Raw genomic sequence first — 20,596 nt, 5'->3', positions numbered from 1 at the left:
CATGCCATTAGCACTCACTTTAAGGGATAGACACTGACAAGTGGGTCACTCACCTCCCATAAACTCTGTTACTCCCTCCCAGTAAAATTAGTTTTGTCCATCCTAATAATCAATGAACACACTCTATTACCTAAAATTAATTATTAGGTTTGTTACTCCCAAGCAAAACAACAAGTATCTGTTCTAGCCACAAAAATATGGTGCACTAATATGTACTGTGGAATGTAATCTCCTCCTGTCTACCAAACTTAATATGCCTTCTTCTCTGCAACTGAATATTTAGCTGTCAAAAGAAAGTATGATGCACTTACTTACAGCCAGTGATATCTTTTTTTTAAAGAATTCTAAGATTATATTCACAAATTTACAAAAACTGTTTCATTCTGGCCACAAAAGGATTACTGATCTACAGCAACTGACTATATCCTCCTCCTGCCTACCAGGAATTTGATATTTTTTCTATAACGGGTATTTTATCTGGAAACGAAAAGATAATACACTCACTTACAAGCACTGAATAGTTTCTCCACTAGCCTACCAAGAATGCAAGACTTTTTCTTTGCAGCTAGTATTTTCTCTGGCCACAGAAAATATAGCATAGCAAGATACAGTCACTGAATATAACCTATTGCTCCCTACCAGGAATGACATGACTATTTGGTAACTAGTGTTATCTCTATTATCAAAGTAACACATGTACATTTATAGCTACTGAATAAAATCTCCTCTTGCCTACTAAGAATTATATGATTATTTTCTCTGCAACTAGTATTTTCTCTGGACTCCAAAAACACTGTCACACATAGGCACTAACAGGGTAATTCATAGAATTTCGCAGAAAAGTGTCGCAAGCGGCTGGCGCAGAGTGTCCGCGTGCGATTGTCTGCGCCAGGCACGTGCGCTAAAACCGATTTCCGCGCACAGCGTATTCATGGATTTTAGGCTCCCAAACCAGCCGTGGCGCAGAGTATCGCAGCGACCCTGCAGCAGCGCCAGTAACGCCCCCAAGAACGCCCTCGCGCAAGGAAAAGCCATCAAAATCGCTAAATCATCGCAAAGGGCTGCGCTAACCCTGGACCAGTTTACAGGGCTGCCAAACAAGGAACGCAAAGCGGGTAACGTTCATATCAGTGGTACGCGGGAAGTTTTACACGCGATTAGCCAGGGTACGTGTATTACAGGGGTACGCGGGAAGTTTAACACGCGATTGGCCAGGGTACGTGTATTAGAGGGGTACGCGTGAAGTTTTACACGCGATTAGCCAGGGCACGTGTATTACAGGGGTACGCGGGAATTATCACACGCGATTTGGCTGGGTAGGTGTATTACAGGGGTACACGGGAAGTTTTACACGCGATTTGGCTGGGAACGTGTATTACAGGGGTGCGCTGGAATTATCACACGCGATTTGGCCAGGTACGTGTATTACAGGGGTGCGCGGGAATTATCACACGCGATTTGGCTGGGTACGTGTATTACAGGGGTGCGCGGGAATTATCACACGCGATTTGGCTGGGTACGTGTATTACAGGGGTGCGTGGGAAGTTACACACGCGATTAGGCTGGGTGGGTCCTCACAGGTGTTCCCTGTACACCCTCCACGGCCCCTGCAGGCAGCCCACAAAACAGGGGACTACCCTGCACACCTGCTCATGTCCCCCTGCACCCCCACCCCCCAGCCACCAGGGGCAGCCTCCACCAGGCCCCCACTCATGTCTCCCACCACCCCCACCCCCAGCCACCAGGGGCAGCCTCCACCAGGCCCCCACTCATGTCTCCGACCACCCCCACCCCCCAGCAGTGCAGGGGCAGCCTCCACCAGGCCCCCACCCATGTCTCCCACCACCCCCACCCCGCAGCAGCGCAGGGGCAGCCCCCACCAGGCCCCCACTCATGTCCCCTATCACCCCCACCCCCCCAGTCACCAGGGGCAGCCCCCACCAGGCCCCCACTCATGTCTCCCACCACCCCCAAACCCCAGCAGTGCAGGGTCACCCTCCACCAGGCCCCCACTCATGTCACCCACCACCCCCACCCCCCAGCCACCAGGGGCACCCTCCACCAGGCCCCCACTCATGTCTCCCACCACCCCACCCCCCAGCCACCAGGGGCAGCCTCCACCAGGCCCCCACTCATGTCTCCCTGCACCCCCATACCCCAGCCACCAGGGGCAGCCTCCACCAGGCCCCCACTCATGTCTCCCACCACCCCCACCCCCCAGCCACCAGGGGCAGCCTCCACCAGGCCCCCACTCATGTCTCCCACCACCCCCACCCCCCAGCCACCAGGGGCAGCCTCCACCAGGCCCCCACTCATGTCTCCCACCACCCCCACACCCCAGCAGTGCAGGGGCAGCCTCCACCAGGCCCCCACTCATGTCTCCCACCACCCCCACCCCCCAGCCACCAGGGGCAGCCTCCACCAGGCCCCCACCCATGTCTCCCACCACCCCCACCCCGCAGCAGTGCAGGGGCAGCCCCCACCAGGCCCCCACTCATGTCCCCTATCACCCCCACCCCCCCAGTCACCAGGGGCAGCCCCCACCAGGCCCCCACTCATGTCTCCCAACACCCCCAAACCCCAGCAGTGCAGGGTCACCCTCCACCAGGCCCCCACTCATGTCACCCACCACCCCCACCCCCCAGCCACCAGGGGCACCCTCCACCAGGCCCCCACTCATATCTCCCACCACCCCACCCCCCAGCCACCAGGGGCAGCCTCCACCAGGCCCCCACTCATGTCTCCCTGCACCCCCATACCCCAGCCACCAGGGGCAGCCTCCACCAGGCCCCCACTCATGTCTCCCACCACCCCCACCCCCCAGCCACCAGGGGCAGCCTCCACCAGGCCCCCACTCATGTCTCCCACCACCCCCACCCCACAGCCACCAGGGGCAGCCTCCACCAGGCCCCCACTCATGTCTCCCACCACCCCCACCCCCCAGCAGTGCAGGGGCAGCCTCCACCAGGCCCCCACCCATGTCTCCCACCACCCCCACCCCCCAGCCCCCAGGGGCAGCCTCCACCAGGCCCCCACTCATGTCTCCCACCACCCCCACCCCCCAGCCACCAGGGGCAGCCTCCACCAGGCCCCCACCCATGTCTCCCACCACCCCCACCCCGCAGCAGTGCAGGGGCAGCCCCCACCAGGCCCCCACTCATGTCCCCTATCACCCCCACCCCCCCAGTCACCAGGGGCAGCCCCCAACAGGCCCCCACTCATGTCTCCCACCACCCCCAAACCCCAGCAGTGCAGGGTCACCCTCCACCAGGCCCCCACTCATGTCACCCACCACCCCCACCCCCCAGCCACCAGGGGCACCCTCCACCAGGCCCCCACTCATGTCTCCCACCACCCCACCCCCCAGCCACCAGGGGCAGCCTCCACCAGGCCCCCACTCATGTCTCCCTGCACCCCCATACCCCAGCCACCAGGGGCAGCCTCCACCAGGCCCCCACTCATGTCTCCCACCACCCCCACCCCCCAGCCACCAGGGGCAGCCTCCACCAGGCCCCCACTCATGTCTCCCACCACCCCCACCCCCCAGCCACCAGGGGCAGCCTCCACCAGGCCCCCACTCATGTCTCCCACCACCCCCACACCCCAGCAGTGCAGGGGCAGCCTCCACCAGGCCCCCACTCATGTCTCCCACCACCCCCACCCCCCAGCCACCAGGGGCAGCCTCCACCAGGCCCCCACCCATGTCTCCCACCACCCCCACCCCGCAGCAGTGCAGGGGCAGCCCCCACCAGGCCCCCACTCATGTCCCCTATCACCCCCACCCCCCCCAGTCACCAGGGGCAGCCCCCACCAGGCCCCCACTCATGTCTCCCAACACCCCCAAACCCCAGCAGTGCAGGGTCACCCTCCACCAGGCCCCCACTCATGTCTCCCTGCACCCCCATACCCCAGCCACCAGGGGCAGCCTCCACCAGGCCCCCACTCATGTCTCCCACCACCCCCACCCCCCAGCCACCAGGGGCAGCCTCCACCAGGCCCCCACCCATGTCTCCCACCACCCCCACCCCGCAGCAGTGCAGGGGCAGCCCCCACCAGGCCCCCACTCATGTCCCCTATCACCCCCACCCCCCCAGTCACCAGGGGCAGCCCCCACCAGGCCCCCACTCATGTCTCCCACCACCCCCAAACCCCAGCAGTGCAGGGTCACCCTCCACCAGGCCCCCACTCATGTCACCCACCACCCCCACCCCCCAGCCACCAGGGGCACACTCCACCAGGCCCCCACTCATGTCTCCCACCACCCCCACCCCCCAGCCAACAGGGTCACCCTCCACCAGGCCCCCACCCATGTCTCCCACCACCCCCACCCCCCAGCAGTGCAGGGGCAGCCCCCACCAGGCCCCCACTCATGTCCCCTATCACCCCCACCCCCCCAGTCACCAGGGGCAGCCCCCACCAGGCCCCCACTCATGTCCCCTATCACCCCCACCCCCCCAGTCACCAGGGGCAGCCCCCACCAGGCCCCCACTCATGTCTCCCTCCACCCCCAAACCCCAGCAGTGCAGGGTCACGCTCCACCAGGCCCCCACTCATGTCACCCACCACCCCCACCCCCCAGCCACCAGGGGCACCCTCCACCAGGCCCCCACTCATGTCTCCCACCACCCCCACCCCCCAGCCACCAGGGTCACCCTCCACCAGGCCCCCACTCATGTCTCCCACCACCCCCACACCCCAGCAGTGCAGGGTCACCCTCCACCAGGCCCCCACTCATGTCACCCACCACCCCCACACCCCAGCAGTGCAGGGTCACCCTCCACCAGGCCCCCACTCATGTCACCCACCACCCCCACCCCCCAGCCACCAGGGGCACCCTCCACCAGGCCCCCACTCATGTCTCCCACCACCCCACCCCCCAGCCACCAGGGGCAGCCTCCACCAGGCCCCCACTCATGTCTCCCTGCACCCCCATACCCCAGCCACCAGGGGCAGCCTCCACCAGGCCCCCACTCATGTCTCCCACCACCCCCACCCCCCAGCCACCAGGGGCACCCTCCACCAGGCCCCCACTCATGTCTCCCACCACCCCCACCCCCCAGCCACCAGGGGCAGCCTCCACCAGGCCCCCACTCATGTCTCCCACCACCCCCACACCCCAGCCACCAGGGGCAGCCTCCACCAGGCCCCCACTCATGTCTCCCACCACCCCCACCCCCCAGCAGTGCAGGGGCAGCCTCCACCAGGCCCCAACCCATGTCTCCCACCACCCCCACCCCCCAGCCACCAGGGGCAGCCTCCACCAGGCCCCCACTCATGTCTCCCACCACCCCCACCCCCCAGCCACCAGGGGCAGCCTCCACCAGGCCCCGACTCATGTCTCCCACCACCCCCACCCCCCAGCAGTGCAGGGTCACCCTCCACCAGGCCCCCACTCATGTCACCCACCACCCCCACACCCCAGCAGTGCAGGGTCACCCTCCACCAGGCCCCCACTCATGTCACCCACCACCCCCACACCCCAGCAGTGCAGGGTCACCCTCCACCAGGCCCCCACTCATGTCACCCACCACCCCCACCCCCCAGCAGTGCAGGGGCAGCAGGCAGTCAGGCAGCAGCAGGTGGGAGCGTGCTCGGGCTCTGGGGGGCAGTAGTTCGGCCTTCCGGGCAGGAGCGTGGTATTCCGTGTGCGTACGCGTGGCCAGCTTGGTAGGGAGTGATTTTGCACGTGAAAATCCTGCACGTCAGCGTGAAAACTGAGGAAAGGCCCTCAGCGCGTAAGCGCGTCTGTGACGTGACCCGCACAGGTGTTTCCCACACAGCACGTGATGACAGAGCACACGTGGAAAGACTGCACGTCAGAGTGTAATTGCGTGTGATTGGTGGAAATGGCCCTACACGCAGAAGTGACAAAGCGTGTGATTGGTGGAAATGGCCCTACACGCAGAAGTGACAAAGCGTGCAATTGGTGGAAATGGCCCTACACGCAGAAGTGACAAAGCATGGAATAGGTGGAAATGGCCCTAGCGCGTACACGCCGCGTAAGTGACGCTGGACGTGTGGGCCTGTATAAAAGGTACGTGTAGAACACGTTTTCCTTGTACGTGCTTTTCGTGGAGAGCGAGTGGGTGAATTCTGTACTTCTTGTCGTTTCACACGCGATTTACTTCACAGCGTTTCAAGTTCGTATTCCCTGTTACCTCTGACAGCTTTTTCTCTTTTTTCTCTTTTACTGGTTTACCTGGGCCTGTTCCCTCAAACAGTGTTCCCTTCTACTGTTGTCCTGTCTCCTCAGACAGCGGACAAATCTTCTTTTGGCGGGGGTGTTGCCAACCAAACATGCTCCTTTTACACGCTCGTTTACCAGGCAGACGGTGAGTCACGCACGTATCTAACATCTGTGCTTGCCCCGTGTGTAGCCTACCCCTTCAGAGGTCATTCTAGGCTGCGTGTGACACGCATACGTTCATTCTTGTGTTTCTGGGTGCCACAGCGTAGTGCAGGTTTTTCTTTCTGCACACGTGGTCTAGGAGGGGTTGCGTGCACGTCATCTCCCTTTTTTGGGCCTCCTGTGCGTTGCGTGACCCGTCATCTTTCCCCAGGGGTTACATTCAGCCTTGCTAGAGCACTAGGGTAAAATTACCATCTGGTACCCAACCCCTTTGACCCCCAATTGCCCAGGACAATAGTCTACATCCACTCCCATACGCACATTAACATCAGTGCCATGGCTGGGAGGCGAGGATTCCGTAAGGGTGGCAAAGGTGGAAGAGCCACAAGTGGTGGCCGTGGTGGATCCGGTAGGGGACGTGGTCGTAACTTGCAGGGTGAGCCTGTCCCCCCATGTGTGGAGGACCAGTCACGGGCACCCACAATCCCCCCCTTCCCCCCCTTCCATTGAGGCTGATGTGGCTGACACCATCCATGCTCAGCCCTTGTTGGACCAGCCCATTGTGGCACCAGACCTGGCTGACTCCATGGCTGACTTCCAGGTCAGCAGGGCTACGACACGTGCGCTGGTGCACGTTGATGCCATCATGCCACGTGGATCTGGGGCAGCAAGGTCATCTGCTGCACCAAGGAGGCAGGGCGGAGAGGCTGCAGGGGCAGCTGCGGCTCCATCCACCCCAGCCCTCACACACCCAGCCAGGACAGTGTCGGTCCTAGTCCATGCTGCTGACATTCCCCCTGACACCATCACACTAGAGCCAATGCCTGCACCAACTCCCATGCTGAGTGTGCAATCCCACACTCCTGATACAGAGTCCACCAGGGCTCCTGCCCCTAGTGTCCAGAGCAGCGCAGGACACTCAGGATCACCACCACCTTCCAAGCGGAAGAGGAAGAGTGCTCGTCCGGCACAGGCTGATGCCCCAGACACGGCTACACAGTCCGGCCCGTCCAGGAAGCCCAGCTTCACGGATGCCGAACTGAATGCACTTGTCGAGTATGTGTCCGGACATGACAACGAGATGGTCATTGTTGCAGGATCCAAGACCACACCTGCACAACGCCAGGCACACTGGCAGACCGTTGCGGACATCGTAAGTGCCCTTGGAATCGTGAGGCGCACAGCCAATGATTGCTATAAGCGCTGGAATGACCTAAAGCGCAGGGCAAAGAGTAAGCTGGCCTCAAGTCATGCCGCAACTCTAGTGACTGGAGGTGGGTCTCCAGTAGTAGACATGGAACTCACTCCACATGAGTCAGTCGCTGGGACCTACGTCACGGAGGAACAGATCCAAGGCGTGGGAGATCTGGCTGATTACGAGGCATTGTCTGGTGAGTGCACATGCATGTGTGTGTCATCCATGTGCATGGTGTGTGTGTGAGGGCTTCTGTTCGGGTGCCAGGTGAGAGTGTGTGCGCCTGAGTCGTATGGGTCAGCCATGTGCTTCATGCAATCCTTCCTGCGCAGCTGCATTTGGCCATAGCAGTATCCCTTCTGCCAACAGTAGACATCTAGCACAACTGCACGCCAGTTGCCCTTGAAGTGTCACCTTGACACAACATATTTGCTTCTTTTTCACTGTTCATTCAGTCAGTTTGTTTGCATTCCACCACTTTCACTAGGCATGTCGCTGTCCACTAGTCACATGTCTGACATGGGTATGGTAAAGTGGAGTGACTTTGTTACCTGGATATCATTTGTACACACATGTCCCTGTGCAATTTGACCATTTCAGACTGACAGCTCCAGGTGAAAAATCTGACCTGTTAGAATTAGAAAAGCAATTACATGCGGGAACTGGACTGAATGAATAGGTGCTGCCCTCCTCTCCATCTTCACTCAATACCAATGGTACATGCCATCTGTGTGATGGCATGTGTGTTTCACCTGCCAATCACAGGCCAATGTGTGATGCCACTGCCAGGCAGCATGCAGAAAATGTGTTCATCTTCCATCTTGGTGTCATCAGTGTGTGCCATTTGCCTGCACTTCATACGCAGTGAGGGTGCATGCATGGGAGGGTTTTAGTCATGTGGGACATGTGTCAATCAAGTACTGGTTCTCTTGCTTCTCAGCCTTCAATGTGTGCCATGGTGCTAATGCCTGTTTCCATTTCTTTGTTTTCATGTCTTTGCAGGGGAAGACGCACCTGATACTGCTGGGGTTGTGGAGATGGTGCAGACCCAGGAGGTGTCCCAGGGCCGACCAACCACCAGTGAGGGACGTGGTGTGGTGGTGGGGGAGAACACACAAGTGCTGCAGGTCGTGCTCTCAAGGGGTGTCTCTGGCTGCACCTCCCCCGAGCTGTACTCAGGTGTTGATTCGGATGAGACCTACGTGCCGTCGCAGGTGAGTGTTCCAGGGAGGGATTCTGTTCTGTCTCACCCACCTGCACCAGGGTCAGTACCCTCCATGGGGATGTCAGTGTTGGCAGCTACGCCTTCGGTGGTTACGGATGCAGGGTCACACTCCGCGACATCTGATCCTGTTCCTGGGCCAGCAGATCAGAGGGGGAATGCAGTCTTGCAGCCTCAGGCAGTGCCGGCACAGCAAGGCGCAGTTCGCCTTGCCCCAGACAGGTGTGGTGCCCGCCGACGTGGTGGCCGTACGCCACCCGGCAATACCGCATGGGAGCAATCCATTTACGGTATGGCTACCCAACAGGCTGCATCATCCGAGATGATGGCTCAGGCCATGGATAGGGTGGCCACTTCCATTGTCCCCCTAGAAAGGCTGATGGAGCGACTAGAGCAGGCAACCGACTCCATCTGCCAGTCACACAGGGAGGACATGTTGAGGTCCAACAGGGACAGGCGGGCGGCACTGGCGACTCTGCAGGAGGCCATCTCCATTGAGTCCCAGGGCCACAGGGAAGCCCTGAGGCAGGAGCTCCTTCACCTCAGGACGACTCTTGTTGAGCTTGAGGCTTCAACACACCAAAGGACAGAACAGCAGCTGGAGCGTCTCACCCGTACGCTCTCAGCTGAGATGCAGGCAACGAGGGCGGAGGTCCGGGCATCCCGTGAGTTGTTGCATGGGGACCTCCGCACACTCATCCTCCAGAACCTACCACACCCGCATGCTTGCAGCCATGGAGGAGCAGACTAGGGCCTTGCGTGGGCTGCCTCCCATAGTGCAACCACCTCCGGATGCAGCTGCACAGGGTGATAATAGCGACAGCAGTGATACTCCCACAATAGGGTAGCCGTGTGGGCCATGAGCCCATGGAGGTGTTTTATCTTCCCAGGATCCACGCAGGTGGGTTCTGGTGTGCATCCTGTCCTCGGACCTCCTGGGTGGCCTCCCCAACCCCCCCGGGCCCATCAATGGCCATTTTTGATTGTTTCTTATTTTTATTTTTATTTTGATTTCTTTTATTCCCAATTTTTTTGGGACGATCTGTTGGCTTCCGTGGTTCCTGTGGGCATACGCTGCATTGTGGCTGGGCACATGCAGGCTTGTAATGTATTTGGTTCAGATGCTTGGGTTTGAGTCACACACACCGCTCCTGCTTCCCGTTTCCATGGGCTTGCAAAGGGTGTGCCCAAGTGACAGTGAATTACACAGTGACGTTGGACTCCCATGAGCTGTGTGGGCAGTCTGTAGTCAATACTGTGTATACATTCCTAGTGCATATTGCTGTTGTGTTGTACACTGCATGTTGCATTGATGTGTAACTCTTCTTCTGTGTCTACCTCCCAAATTGCAGGTCCCTTCCTCATGTCCACACAAGGACCTCTAGTCTGGAGATGGGGTCCATGTTGGCAGCAGTGCACCTACAACTCTACATGGCGACAACACTGCACAGTTGGTAGTGGTGGGAGTGCAGGCATTTCCAGGTGGTGAGACTACTAATATGTAACATTTGTGATGTCATGTTAATGGTACTACGTGCTCAAGTATGTTGTTGGTCCGGCATTGCTGTGAGCATTTCAGGTGTTGCAGGTTTCTAATAGTGCCACTGTACATAGTGAGACTGATGTCATGTTGTGGGGATTACTTTGTTTACCTGCAATTAGCATGACATTTCACGGTGTGTCGTGTGGCGGTGCTGGGGTTGGGTTGGCTGACATGGCACTGTCCTCTTGTTGCATTTTGCAAGTGGGTATTCATTTTAGCTGCTTCAATGTGTAACTTCACAAAACTGCATTGGTGGTGTCTGTGTGGGTAGGGATGCACACATTGTGACACTTCCAGGTGAACAATCTCAGGCTGACATGGTATTCCCGGTTCATTCTCCAGACATTCAGGATCAGTGTCAGGTTGAGTCATCATTGATTGTCAGATGGAATGTGCCAGGGCAGTGTGCACTCCACAGGGGTGTGATTTCTATGTGAAGTAATTAGCCACTAGCTGTGTACGGGCTGCCTCCCCCCGTGCCCTTTCCCCTCCCATGCGCAGCGGCTGTGCATGTGGTTGGGGATGTGGGGCCACCACCATGTCCACGGCCAGGCCCCGGCGTGTTGCAACGTTGTGCAGGACACATGCTGCCACTATGATCCTGCACACTACTGGGGGAGCGTATAACAGCTGCCCGCCAGAACGGTCAAGGGAGCGAAAGCGTGACTTTAGCACTCCGAATGTGCGCTCCACTATGCCCCTGGTTGTAATGTGGGCTGTGTTATATCTTACCTGGGGTGGCGTGGTGGGGTTCCGAATTGGCGTCATCATGTGGGGGCTGAGAGGGTAGGCACTGTCCCCTGTGGAGGTGGTGATTGGTATCATTGGTGGGGTTGTGACCTTGCTCAGTATCCAACATGCATGCATGTGCAGTGGCATACATACTCACCAAGCAGCCATGTATCGCCATGCCGCCCAGCTTCTAGGTCCCGGCTTAGGGTGGACATTCGGTAAATGAAGCTGTCGTGGGTGGAGCCGGGATAGTTGGCATATACTGAGGTGATGATTCCCTTGGCATTACATGCTACCTGCACGTTGATGGAATGCCAGTGCTTGCGGTTCCTATAGATGTGCTCAGATGCCCTGGGGGGACGTAGAGCCACATGGGTGCAGTCGATGGCACCTAGCACTTTGGGGAATCGTGCCACAGCGTAAAAATCCAGGGCGGCAGCATGCCTTTCTGCAGGTGTTCTGGGCAGGTATATGTGCCTGCGGACTGATGGGCGTGCAGTGATGATGTTCAAAACCTGGTGTAGGCAGCGTGACTGGGTGGCCTGTGACACCCCACCCACTATGGCACTTGTCCGCTGAAATGATCCAGTGGCTAAGAAGTGCAGTACATTGAGGACCTTCTCCAGGGGGCTGAGTGCTTGGGAGCACAGGGTGGGTGATGTGAGGTCATCCTCCCACTCAATCACCAGGTCCAGTATGATGTGTGGTGGAAGCCTGTACCTCCCATACACCTGATCATCAGGCACCCCGAAAAGGCTGGTTCTGGGTGTGAATATTCTGGCCCTGACTATCCTCCTCCTCCTCCTTTGGTAGCCCACTGCCACTGCTGCTAGGAACGGTATGTTCATCCTGGCGTCTGAGCTTGTTATTGTTAAAGTCCGCAAATTTATGCTTTGCGCGTGTTCTAGGCGAGCGTGTGACCCGCGCACCCCTGGAATCCAGTTCCCAGTCCAATAGCGTGTGGAAATTCACATGCACCACGGGATACAGCGTGTGAGCCGCGCACCCCTGGAATCCAGTTCCCAGTCCAATAGCGTGTGGAAATTCACACGCACCACGGGATACAGCGTGTGACCCGCGCACCCCTGGAATCCAGTTCCCAGTCCAATAGCGTGTGGAAATTCACACGCACCACGGGATACAGGTTCGCTGACGTACTTGCGTGTGTAAGTGCCCGCGCACCCATTAAATACACGTACATAGGCCAATCGCGTGTACGCGCACTTTTGTCCAATTACACGCGATGACACTCTGACGTGCAGTATCTCCACGTGTGCCCCGTCATCGCGTGCTGAGTGGGGAATACCCGTGCGGGTCACGTCACAGACGCGCTTACGCGCTGAGGGACTCTGGTCCAATAGAATCGCGTATGCGTGCTGACGCGCTTACGCGGTAAGGGCCTTTCCTCGGATTTCACGCTGACGTGCAGGATTTTCACGTGCCAAATCACTCCGTATCAAGCTGGCCACGCGAAAACACACGGAAGACCACGCTCCTGCCCAGAAGGCCGAGTTACTGCCCCCCAGTGCCCCGAGCAGCCTCCCACGTGCCATCTGCTGCTGCCTGCCTGCCGCCTGCCTGCTGCCACCGTGCCCTGCCATTTGGTGCCTGCACATCAGCCATCTGCAGGGGTCCAGTTGCTGTGTCCACCCCTGCTGGAACTAAAGACTCCCGACTGGGATTACATCGCTCCACAGCCCAGCCCCAGGACCCAGTTGCCCACCCACACCTGCCTCTGGGGTTGCCATGTCGGGCACTTCCACATCTGGCACCAGTGGCAACCCCAGGCCAGAGGGGCAGAGGGGCACCAGCTTCACTGTCACCGAAGTTGGTGTCCTGGTGGAGCATGTCCTGGGGCAGTATGATGCCCTCTTTGGATCGTCCCGCGCCAGCAATGAAGGACGGCAGAGGATCTGGGCCGACTGTGTGGTTGCCATCAACGCGGAGGGGGTGGCAACCCGCGACGTCCTGAAGATCAAAAAGCGCTGGGAGGACTTGAGGTCCAGGACCCTTGTGAAGGCCCGGCGCCTCGTGGAGGGGGGCCGGGGCCGCATGAGTTCCATCCAGATGAGGGTCCTGGAACGCGTACGCCCAGCGCTCCACGCCCAGATCCTTGAGAGGGAGGCCCGTCTGGAGTTGAGCGGTAAGTGTCCATGCATTACTGTGTGAGACAGGGCATGTTGCGGTGTGCTGGTTCTATGATACTTGCCTGTATGTGTGCCATAGGCCATGTATGCATGTATGTGTGCAGGGACATCATGGTAATGCATGTGCGACCAGTGATGTGTGATGCACATGGTTGTTGCATGTGTTGAAATGCCGCATGGGGAGCCCTATGCAGATTTTGAACATGAGAGCATGCCAGTCTCTGTACCTGGACATGGGTGGGGGTGAGGGATGGGTGCTGATGCCAGGTACATATATGGTAGCCATGTCTGTGTGCCTGACCTGCGTGTCTGTGACTTGTGCATGCCATGGATGCATGACACATGTGTGTGACAATGCACAGATTCAGTAAAGCAGCCAAATTACCCTTGTATCCGCTGTGTTTGGTGTGTTTGGGGCCAGATGGATGTGACTGAGGTGAAGTGTGTGCATGTGATAGGCATGAGCCATGATGCATGTGAGTTACATATCATTGAATGTTTCAAGAGTCCATTGGACATGCATGGAAATGTCCATGGCATGCACCATGCCTGTTACTGTGTGTGTTTTGCCTGGACTGACCCATGTGTTGTGGAGGGACATGATGGAAGTGTACTTTGACAGTGGTGCTCATCTGCTATTGCTTCCTGTCTAGGGGACCATTGTACAGTGCCCTGATGCTTGTGTTCTTTGTCTCCCTCTACGCAGCGGCTAGTGAAGAAGAGGGCGGAGACGGCGCTGTGGAGCAAGGCGGCGGGGATGCCCCCACGGCTGCAGCGGAAGGGGTGGGTGAGCCCCCACAGGGGCCTGCTACGGTGGGAGACGGTGAGGAGCCATCCAGGTTGGTGGTTTGCACAGAGGAGGAGGAGGCCGCCACTGGGGCACACATGGGGCCTGGTGGGGGCATCCCTGCTGGTGCAAGTGGTGCAGTCCAGGGCCAGGGGCAGGAGGCAGCACAGGTCACCGTGGAGGGGCCTGTGCATGTCGCTGTCCCTGACCCTGTGAGTGCACCACCATGCACCAGCAGGGATGCCCCGTCCCAGGCCTGTCCGCAGGTAGAGGGGATGTCCATGTCACCTGACTCCCCTCCACCTGCGGACGTGGGAACCCCTGGCCGTGCGGAGAAGGTCCTGATTGGGGTCGCGATGCGCACGGCTGTGATTCGTGATGCCGTGCGTGCTTCCCGGGAGGAGCACGCACGTCATCACGAAGTGCACCGTGCCGACGTGGCCCAATTGGGATCGGCCATGTTCGGGGGTTTCCTGCATGTGTTGGCCAATGTGGCGGCCCTCTCCTCCTCTGTGCAGGCTATCCACCAGTCGTTCTCCTTGCCGTCTTCCAGCCCAGATGCCACCAGGGCCCCCTGTGGACCTGCCCCGACCAATGCAGCCAGCTCGGTGGGGATCCCATCCCTGCCACAGTCGGGAGTCAGAGATCCAGCAGGCGTGGACACCAGAGCAACTGGACCCCAGCAGATGGAGGATGTGACGGCATCATCGGGCAGGGCACGTGCACGACGGCGTCGGTGGTTTCCATCAGCCTGGATGCCGTCGTGCTGGCACAGGCAGTTGCGTCGGAGGCAGCAGCAGGCTCAACGTGGGAGGCATCATGGCTCGGGGCCATCAACATCAGGGGTGCAGGCATCGGCCGGAGGGCAGGAGAACCCTGGAATGGGAGTGGCTTCCGTGTGGGAGCGGTTGTGCCAGCGGATAGGTGCAGAGCGGCAGCGGGCAGAGGAGGAACGGCTCACGATGGTCAGGGCGGAGGACTCCATGCGGAGGGCGCTGAGGCGGGCTGAGTGCCTCGAGGGTCTTCGCAGGGAGTTTGAGCTTGACACTGCGTTATCCCTGCGGGACCTCGGGGCCAGGGAACATGCCCGCCTCCAAGCCATTGATCAGGAGTTCGATGATGCCCTGGCCCATGACAACAACCAGTGAGCCGTCCGAATAGCCCGCTGCCTTTGTATATAGTTGTATAGTTAGGGTTAGGTTTCCTTTGTTTTTTTGAAATTTTTTTGGTTGCGATTGGACAATGCACCACTTTTTTGTATATAGTTCAGTTTTTAGTTAGTAGTCATAGTTAGGTTTAATTTGGTTGGGCTCATGGACCCAGGATGATCTTCTTCATGGTTCTTCATTGGCTTATTTTATTTTTTCAGATTATTTTCTTGGACATTCATCTTTTTTTGTTTGATTTGCTTTGTGTTTTTTCTTATTTTATTTCCATTCTACTTGCTCTTCAATACATATTATTTTTTTAATCTTCAATGTGTCGTATCATCTCATTGCTTTCAGGCATGTCATGTTGGGTGTTTTGTCATTCACTTGCAGCCATTGTGTGTGACAGACATGTGTTCAATTGCATTATTTAAATTGGGGGTGTAACATGTAATTGCCTTTGATATGTGGGTGGGTGTGATAGTTGGTTGGGCCTTTTGGCAGGGGAGGATGGGCATTACGGACATGATTGGGGAATGTTGGGACCCAGGTGCAGGGGGGCATGGATTGGACATGGGTGGGGGCCTGCTGGCAGGTGCCCCACAGTGCTGGGGGGGTGGGGGTGGTGGGAGACATGAGTGGGGGCCTGGTGGAGGCTGCCCCTGCACTGCTGGGGTGTGGGGGTGGTGGGAGACATGAGTGGGGGCCTGGTGGAGGGTGACCCTGCACTGCTGGGGGGTGGGGGTGGTGGGAGACATGAGTGGGGGCCTGGTGGAGGGTGACCCTGCACTGCTGGGGGGTGGGAGTGGTGGGAGACATGAGTGGGGGCCTGGTGGAGGCTGCCCCTGCACTGCTGGGGTGTGGGGGTGGTGGGAGACATGAGTGGGGGCCTGGTGGAGGGTGACCCTGCACTGCTGGGGGGTGGGGGTGGTGGGAGACATGAGTGGGGGCCTGGTGGAGGGTGCCCCTGGTGGCTGGGGGGTGGGGGTGGTGGGTGACATGAGTGGGGGCCTGGTGGAGGGTGACCCTGCACTGCTGGGGTTTGGGGGTGGTGGGAGACATGAGTGGGGGCCTGGTGGAGGGTGCCCCTGGTGGCTGGTGGGTGGGGGTGGTGGGAGACATGAGTGGGGGCCTGGTGGAGGGTGACCCTGCACTGCTGGGGTTTGGGGGTGGTGGGAGACATGAGTGGGGGCCTGGTGGAGGGTGCCCCTGGTGGCTGGGGGGTGGGGGTGGTGGGTGACATGAGTGGGGGCCTGGTGGAGGGTGACCCTGCACTGCTGGGGTGTGGGGGTGGTGGGTGACATGAGTGGGGGCCTGGTGGAGGGTGACCCTGCACTGCTGGGGTTTGGGGGTGGTGGGAGACATGAGTGGGGGCCTGGTGGAGGGTGCCCCTGGTGGCTGGGGGGTGGGGGTGGTGGGAGACATGAGTGGGGGCCTGGTGGGGGGTGCCCCTGGTGGCTGGGGGGTGGGGGTGGTGGGAGACATGAGTGGGGGCCTGGTGGAGGGTGCCCCTGGTGGCTGGGGGGTGGGGGTGGTGGGTGACATGAGTGGGGGCCTGGTGGAGGGTGACCCTGCACTGCTGGGGTGTGGGGGTGGTGGGTGACATGAGTGGGGGCCTGGTGGAGGGTGACCCTGCACTGCTGGGTTGTGGGGGTGGTGGGAGACATGAGTGGGGGCCTGGTGGAGGGTGCCCCTGGTGGCTGGGGGGTGGGGGTGGTGGGTGACATGAGTGGGGGCCTGGTGGAGGGTGACCCTGCACTGCTGGGGTGTGGGGGTGGTGGGAGACATGAGTGGGGGCCTGGTGGAGGCTGCCCCTGGTGGCTGGGGGGTGGGGGTGGTGGGAGACATGAGTTGGACATGGGTGGGGGCCTGCTGGCAGGTGCCCCACAGTGCTGGGGGGTGGGGGTGGTGGGGGACATGAGTTGGACATGGGTGGGGGCCTGCTGGCAGGTGCCCCACAGTGCTGGGGGGTGGGGGTGCAAGGGGACATGAGTTGGTGTTCATTAGTTCAAGGAGACATGTGCCTTTGCTGGGGGGCATGCCCATGGTGGGTGGGCTGCCTGCGGGACATGACCAGGGATGCAGGGTAGTCCCCTGTGGTGTGGGCTGCCTGCAGGTGCCGTGGAGGGTGTACAGGGTACACCTGGGAGGACCCACACTGTCAAATCACATGTGGAACTTCCCGCGCACCCCTGATATACACGCGCCCAGGCTATTCGCGTGTGGAACTTCCCGCGCACCCCTGAAATACACGCGCCCAGGCTATTCGCGTGTGGAACTTCCCGCGCACCCCTGAAATACACGCGCCCCCAGGCTATTCGCGTGTGGGACTTCCCGCGCACCCCTGAAATACACGCGCCCAGGCTATTCGCGTGTGGAACTTCCCGCGCACCCCTGAAATACACGCGCCCCCAGGCTATTCCCGTGTGGAACTTCCCGCGCACCCCTGAAATACACGCGCCCAGGCTATTCGCATGTGGAACTTCCCGCGCACCCTTGGAATACACGCGCCCAGGCTATTCGCGTGTGGAACTTCCCGCGCACCCCTGAAATACACGCGCCCAGGCTATTCGCGTGTGGAACTTCCCGCGCACCCCTGAAATACACGCGCCCCCAGGCTATTCGCGTGTGGAACTTCCCGCGCACCCCTGAAATACACGCGCCCAGGCTATTCGCGTGTGGAACTTCCCGCGCACCCCTGAAATACACGCGCCCAGGCTATTCGCGTGTGGAACTTCCCGCGCACCCCTGAAATACACGTAGCACGCTCCCCCAGGCCCGATCGTGTGAGGAACTTCACGCGAACCCCTGTAATACACGTAGCCCGCTCCCCCAGGCCCGATCGCGTGAATAACTTCACGCGAACCCCTGTGATGCACGTACCCTGCTGAAATCGCGTGTTAGACTTCCTGCGCACCCCGGTATACACGCACACGTATTTTTTGTCAGCGGGTGTCCGTGTTTGTGGGTACCCCTTTGCACGTCATTTTTCTTGGAGGGCCACAGTATGGGACATTCATCATGGCAGTATATAGGTGCTATTTGTTGGCGCACCTTTTGGCGCACATTTCTTACAGCCGCAGAGACGCTACCGCCTGCTTTCTTGTGGCGGTCGTGTTTGTGCCTGTGCGCTGGTTTGAGCGTGCGCTTTTTTGCCCTATTCTATTCCATGAATACGTGTTGTAGGCGAGCGTGTGGGCGTTCCGCGCACTTGTGCCCTGTACTTCCCCCGTGACGCCCACGTTTTGGCAAGTTGTTCCCCATTCCGAGTGTTACGCCCGTGTTCCGCCTACTTTTGTTGCGTGCGCCGCGCTATGTGCGAATTTCGCTGTGGCCTGTGCGATTTTCGCTGTGACCTGGCGCACGCTGTTAGATGGCTTGTGCGCCAACGTGCGCCTCGCACTTTTTTATCGCACATCCGCTGTTTTTCTCGCGCACGGCCTTCCATGAATCGACGTGCGCTGCTTTTCGTGCGATTTTCGCAATTGCACTGCGATTTTCGCTATTCCACTGCGATTCGCACGTTTTTGCCCACTTGCGCCGCGCTCATTATTCCATGAATCGGCCTGCAAATGTAATCTCTTCCTGCCAACTTAGAATGCAATATTTATTCTGCAGCTAGTATTTTCTGTGGCCACAAAAAGATGACACACCAAGTTACAGCCACTCAGTGTACTCTCTTGCTTGAAAATAATTCTAAGAGTGTTTTTTCACAACTTCACAAGCAACAAGTATTTGATATAGACACAACATCCGATGTACTGCTTTAAAGCACTCAAGGCCATTTTCTACTACCAAGAAATATAAGAGCTTTCTGACACAATCAATGTGTGTTTTCTTTAGCCACGAACAGAAGAAATGTTCAAATCAGAAGGCCATCTTGCATATCTTGGGCCGAGAGTCTTATCAGTCAGGCCATGCCTTATTTCTGACATATCCAAAGATCAGACCAAGTGAGGGCAGCACAGAGCAAGGCAGCAGTCAAATTCAACTCTCACATAGGCCTTGATTCTTCACCTAGATGGGAAGGAGGGTGAAAGGCATTTGACTCTATATACTGGGAGTGGTTATTGGCGGTCCTGAGGCAATTTGGGTTGGGGGAATGCGTCATCCGATTGATAAAAATCCTATACAAGTCACTGGTGGCCAGAGTAAAGACTGGGAGGACAGTGTCTGTGCTGTAGGAAATCCAGAGAGGCACCAGGCAGGGTTTCCCATTATCCCCGATGCGCTACATTTTAGGTTTAGAACCACTAGCTATATACATGAGGAGACAATTCTTCGATGCAGGCATCAGAGTAGGGGGTGAATATCACATAATCTCGCTGTACGCAGATGATGTACTATTGTACCTGAGGGACCCCCACCTCAACATCCCAACAATATTGGAGGTCCTAGAAAACTTTGCTCAAGTGTTGGGGATCGCTTTTAGGAAAGAGAAGTCGAGGGTGTTCCCACTAGCAAAGTTGGCCGGGTGCACAGAGGCAGAACTCCCAGATGTGGGAATTCAATGGAAAACAAATACGTTCAAATACCTGGGGGGTCAATATCTGGCACACACCCAAACAGATGCACAACGGTAACACCCTAGTTGCGGTGCAGGGGCTAAGGAACTCAACAAAGTTCTGGTCTCAATTGCCACTATCTGTGATGGGGAGGGCTGCAGTAATTAAAATGATTGTGCTGCCGAGGTTCTTATACTTCTTTCAAAATGTACACTACCTTATCCCTACATCCTTCTTCCGACTACTCGAAAAACTATTGAGAGAACTGCTGTGGGGCAACACTAGACACAAAATAGGCCTGAAGTGACGCACTGAAGCATAAGTTGTGGGAGGCAGATCTGGGGGACACTATAACTTAAAAGGAATGGGAAAGGATCCAAGTATACACCCGCAAAGTGTCTAGAAAGGCCTGGTTCAGACTAATCTAATTATAAATCCTATATAGAACATATATGACACTGGATATGATAGCCAAATTCAATAAGAACATACACTCCCTGTGCCCCTGGTGTGGTGCAGAAGGAGCTGGAATGCCACGCATGTTTTGGGGGTGCCCGAAGACACAGACCCTCTGGTCCAAAATAGAACAAGTCTGCAAGGGAGCGGGGATGGTGAGGAACGAATGGTCCCCAAAGGAGTGCCTCCTGGGTGCCTATCCAAGGATAAGCAAGGTGAAACATTTCGGACGATAAACCACTGTGAACCCCCAACACACTCACAATGTGATAGCTTTTTGGGCAAGATCTGCGCCCCAACTGCTGAGCGCCCAAGCCTGACTGCGCTGATCAGAAAACCACCCAGAGGTCTGGTGCCAGATTGTCAAATAAACGGGGCCGGGCCCCGACTTGAGTTCCCTGTTGGTGAAGACGAGTTACTGTGTTTTGTTTGTTTGTGATGTTAACCTAATACCATGTACAAATGGCTCAATGTTGATAAATAAATGCAGACAGTTAATGTGCATTATAAAT

The sequence above is a fragment of the Ambystoma mexicanum genome, chromosome 2q (genome assembly GCF_040938575.1).
Source record: "Ambystoma mexicanum isolate Mex_15411 chromosome 2q, UKY_AmexF1_1, whole genome shotgun sequence".
In the NCBI taxonomy this organism is placed as follows: domain Eukaryota; kingdom Metazoa; phylum Chordata; class Amphibia; order Caudata; family Ambystomatidae; genus Ambystoma; species Ambystoma mexicanum.
Note: the sequence above shows the minus strand (reverse complement) of the source record.